Source organism: Macaca thibetana, chromosome 14 (genome assembly GCF_024542745.1).
Source record: "Macaca thibetana thibetana isolate TM-01 chromosome 14, ASM2454274v1, whole genome shotgun sequence".
Taxonomy (NCBI): Eukaryota; Metazoa; Chordata; class Mammalia; order Primates; family Cercopithecidae; genus Macaca; species Macaca thibetana.
Window position 1 is genome coordinate 79,493,236 of NC_065591.1, and position 5,327 is coordinate 79,498,562.

Below are 5,327 nucleotides of genomic sequence, written 5' to 3' on the forward strand. Positions count from 1 at the left end.
TCCTTGGAGAAACGAATGATCCCAGAGCTGAGGCAGAGGAACTATGAGCTGATCTTGGGACATTTTATTGTTCTAGAAAGTAAGGATTACACACACAAACACACACAAACACACACACGTACATACACATTCATAATAAAGCAAATGATCAAAATGTACATACATGGTAAATCTGGGTAAAAGTTACATAAGATTTTCTTGTACTTTTCTTGCAATTTTTGTGTAAATTTGAAATTTTATTACAGTAAAAATTACCAAAAAAGTTGAGGGATAATTAAAAGTCAGAATAATGGTTACATCTTTAAGGAAGAAGAGACAGAAAGAGGCTGTGGGGAAAGGGCGTATAGGAGCATATGAAGACTTCTGAGGTGCTTGGAAATTTTTATTACTTAATCTCAGTATTAAACACATGGTTATCTTATAATTATTACAGACACTCTCAATTTATATCTATTTCTATAGATATGATTACCTTCATAAAACGAAAAGAGACACCAATGGGACAGTAAGTTAGCATCCAAGATGACAATATTTATTTGTGGCTAAAGCCACAAATTAATTTATCTGTGGCTAAAGCCCAAATCCATCAAGTCTATTTCTCTGTGAGGTGATAATATTGGCAATGATAACAAAGTTAATATGTAGTTAGCCGGAGAACTCCAAATCCTAACCTCAACCATTCTACATGGTCCTAAAGGGAAACACATACACAGAAAAATGCCCTGTTGACTGAGAAGGCACAACTTTAATGCTGACCAGATTCTTGATCCCTAAATGAGTAAGCTAGGCTAAATGTAGACTTTTTCTAGACTAGAGACAGGCAGGTCTAACAAACACGGCAAGTTAAGTGGTCTTCTCCATCCCAGTCTCCCTAACTATACCAAAGTTTTGGATTGTGTGTGATCTTAATGATGACAAAAGGTTTTCACCAGAGCTCCCCAGTTGGCAAGAGGAACAAAAAGTCTCCGTCTGTCTAGGCTTATTTATATTCTGCGAAAATTTTTTTCATTCTCAGTAAAAGCTGCCCAATTAGGGTTCTTGCCCTCAACCAAGTAAAAATGATACTTACACTTGAGAATGGAGTAGAAAGTGAGTTGTGAGCTTGTCGTGGCCAGTAGACAGTATCATTTGTTTTTATTTATAAGCTATCATAGTTACCAACAATGAGACCACAGAGGCAGGTATACAACTAGAGATTCACCAGTAGTGTAAATATGAAAAACTTGACAAATTAGAGTCTGTGGTATCTCATGAATAAGTCCAATCATAACATTTCTTTGTCTGCTTTCTTATTATGTGACTATAAAAAGATGTCAACAGTGCATTTAAATTTTCCTGCAGAGAGGAAATATGCAGATCACAATGAAGGTAAGAATATGCTCACAACCATATGTTTGTTCTCACAAAAATATGTGCCAATATAAGAAATGTTCCATTTTGAAGTTTTTGGCACCATGTGGTGGTGGTGGGTTGAAACTTCCGTGGTGGGTTCTTTTGTTGTTTTTTTCTCCTTTCGTATTACATCTTTACATTTTTCAATCTAAAAGTTTCTTTACTACCACCTCCTCCCTTACCTCCTCCCTGCTCCCCGCTCCCCAACCTTGATCTTTTGTACTAAGCACATTCCAAACAATGTCATATTTCATATACTTAGAGACAAAGGAAATGGTTGCTTAGCAACAAGGTCCTGGTAAAAATTTTAAGCATTCTTTTACTTTTACTTTCCATTTAGGGAAATGCTCAGGAAACTGTTTTCAAGGAGATCCAGGACTACAAGAGAAAGTCTTCAAAAAATGTCTATGTAAAACAGAGTGAGGAGGGGGAGGACAATAATTAAGGGTTTGTTGTCACAATGTAAGAGGCATTCTCAGTAACAATGAGAATGGAGAGAAAGGATTGGAGAGACTTGGTCTAGGGTGGGACAGAGAGCTTCACCTTTCCATTTTCTATCTGGTTCCTCTGACTTCTCCAAAACTTAACGTGGGATTCAAATCAATTAACTGAGAATGAAAGGCACAAAGGGAAGCCGACCCACACTGTGTCAGCCACTCAAAGTGATCTTGTTTTGAGGGTTTTAGGTATAGACTGGGAGTGGCAGAAACTGAAAGCTTATTTTGTCTGTGATAAGATCTCCTTAAAATATCTCTCTCACCTCTATAGGATGACTATTATTATATTTCAACTGATTTTCTATCAGGGACATTTTCCCACGTTATTAAATATTACATGAAAATATGGTTTTTGAGAAACTTATGCTATGGGTGTTGCAGGACTGACTTACCTATCCCTAGTTGTACGTTTAGTTTATTCTGAGAAATTTGCTTCTCTTGATGTTACTTCTATTAATGTTACTGCTATGAATTTATTCTTATACAACTCTCAGAAAATTTCCATAGAAGAGGCAGCTAATAGCAGAATTGATAGATCTGAAAAAGTCTTTTGTTTCCAACTTTTAAAATATTCTTGATATACATAGGCTAATTGCTTCCAGAAAAGTTGTCCTAATACACAAATGAATATTTTCTGATTTTGTGGGAAATAACGTGATGATTTATTTGGATATTATTTGGTTACTAGTAAGATTATATACGTATTTGTTTAGAGTCCATTTATTTTTTAATGAAGTTTCTGATCATGTTATTGCCCATTTAGTTTCCATTTGAGCATTGTCTTTTTGTTGATTTATAAAGCTAATTACACAAGCACACATACACATGCACACTCAGGAAGTATTCTTTATATAAAGACAAATGAAGTAAGAAGGTGGAGTCACACAAGAGGAGGAAATAATATAAAGGATATATATTTGTGGTCATATTTGTTGAAAATGTTTTTCTCAATTTGTTATTTGCTTTTTTATAGCTTTTATTCCATTTTATTTTTGATGTACAGATGTTTTGTGTGTTTTTATAGCAGACTAAACTATAGTAGTTGAAGAACAAAGACTCTGGCCTCTCTGTGATGCATTTGGCTCTTGGCTCTGATATCTCTGTGATGTGTGATTTTCATCAAATTACTTTAACATTTTTCTGCCTTAATTTTCTTCTCTATAAGATGGGCATCTTAATAGCTTATGGGGGATGATGAGATTTCATCAAATTAAGACATACAGAAAGCATACAGAATGATGCCTGGCCCACCACCAATGATGCCTGGCACAACACACCAAATGCTCAATAAGTTAGAGTAGCCAGCATCATGTAGCAAATATACTGATCTATTCCATTGTGATTTCTCCCATAGCTTTTATGTTCAGAAAGTCCAAATCTCTAAAAAAATACTATAAAGTGTCTGTTAATCTCTTGTCTTATTTTCTTCATAATCTACTTATTTATTTAGTTTATTTCTTTAATGAAGTAGGATTAATGTTGGTCTGTGGTAAGAAGTGAGTTAACTTAATTTTTCCCCAAAATGTAAATTTTTTTTGTCAATTCAACTTCCACTTATCATTTGTTTGTTTAATTCCTTTATCATTTACAAGATTTTACATACCCTTGGATCTATTTCTGAATTATCTGTTCTATTCTGTTGTTTTGCCTTTTGATTTCTATTCTAGTGGCATATTGGAAAAAATTAGTACAAGTTTTAATATTTAGTAGGTGAATTCTGATCTCATCATTTTTAAGATTCTCTTAGGCATTTTTAACTGTGAAATAGTTCAGGTGGTTACTTGAACCATTTTAATATACTAAAAATATTATTGAGATTTTTGAATAGGATTATTCTTATCTATTAATTGATTTAGGGAGAGTGACAGTTTTGAAATAGTTTTTAAAAATTTAATTTTTTCTTTGCAAAATCCTCACTTATATCTCCCAATGGATTTTTTTTAGTGTTTTCATAAAGCTTCCCACACATTTTTCGATATTATTAAAAGTTAATAGTTTTTGCTAATTGTAAAAATAATTTTCTTTCTTTGTAGATCTAACTAGAGGTAGGAGGAAACAAGTTACAGTCAAAGTTCTCAACTCAATCTGAGTTTTCTTCACTTACAGTGCCTTTGTGTGTTATTTTTGCAAGATATTTGGATTCTGAATCAGAGAACACTTGCCAAATATCATTTAAACTTGAAATGGGGATACTCTTTCTAAAAAGTTATTTTTACTAATTAAACACATTTTTATTCTGTCTCAACTACATGGTAGGCTTGCTTGTGAAGATAGAAATGATTCCTGCTCTACAGAGCTTACATGAGAGAATTGATTTAATGATAGCTGTGGTAAATATTAGGGAGAATGGCTGGTGCACAAGTTGAGGGTCTAACTTGGGATCCAGCCTCATGTAAGGTTAGAGCTGGTCTTCTCTAGGAAGATTTGACATTCGAAGTGAGTTCTGAGGGATTAATAGGAATTAACCAGGCAACCTGTGGATGTTCCTGACAGAGCAGTTGTCAGAACACAGGATGTTGAAGGAATCAAGACAGGGCCTTTGCAGCTGTAATGCAAAAATGGGGAGTGAGGAGGGATGTGGCAATGGGTGCGACAAGTCATTGGTGAGAGGGTCATAGTAGGGTTTTTATCTTTAAAAGGAAAACAAAAGTCACCTTGAAGAAAGTTAAAAATAGAGAAACTATCAAAGTATCTAGTACCATGTATATATACGTATTTTTTTTTTCTTGGAAACTGGGATACTTCCCATGGTTATTTTGCCAGGGTTCTTGAAGAAATAGTTCTATGATAGTCAACTTTCTTTAGCCTAGAGGGAGGAAAGTCTAACTTCTCCAGATTTCTCGAAAGAGGAGTTTGTTGCACTAATCAAAGCCCAACCAGGTTGGTATCTGCTGCGAGATGGAAAAGTATTGCAGGTACTACTGACTTACAGCCCTGTTTGCTGTTGTCTGGTCAGTACTATCAGGAGCAAATCACGGCTCCTTTTGTAAAAGTGGCTGTGAAACACAGTTCTTTCTGGAAGTTCAAGGGTGATGAATCCCCAAAGGGCTTATAGAATGTCAAATCGCCAGCACAGCCTGAAGGACAGCACATTCTCTAATTGAGGCAAGATAATTAATTAGGGTTAGGTTTCCCAACTTTGGCTTTTCCAGCCAACTAATTCTTTATTGTGGGTGGCTGTCCTGTGCATTGAAGGATGTTGACCAGCTGCAGGTCTGGCCTATACCCACTAGATGGCAGTAGCACCCTCGCCTGGCTGTGGCAACCCACAGTTGTCCCCCCAGGAGCAAAATCACCATGGGCTGAGAAACAGAGTTGCAGATATTGTAAAAGTTCTTTCTTTCACAATTAAAACTATTATACTCATTTTTTTTTTGCCATAAATTCACTTACACACTGCAACATTAACAAATTAGATTCCTAATTATCAAGGCTAAC

At 35.3% G+C, this 5,327-nt stretch overlaps 1 long non-coding RNA gene across 1 annotated transcript; it reads right to left on the reverse strand.

Moving 5' to 3' along the window:
- Nucleotides 1-510: 510 nt before the first annotated feature.
- Nucleotides 511-1,574, reverse strand: LOC126934946 (uncharacterized). Its single transcript, XR_007719159.1, has 2 exons — nucleotides 1,070-1,574; nucleotides 511-691 (listed from the first exon to the last, which is right to left on the reverse strand). It is a non-coding gene; the product is annotated as an uncharacterized LOC126934946 (long non-coding RNA).
- Between the last annotated feature and the right edge of the window lie 3,753 nt (nucleotides 1,575-5,327).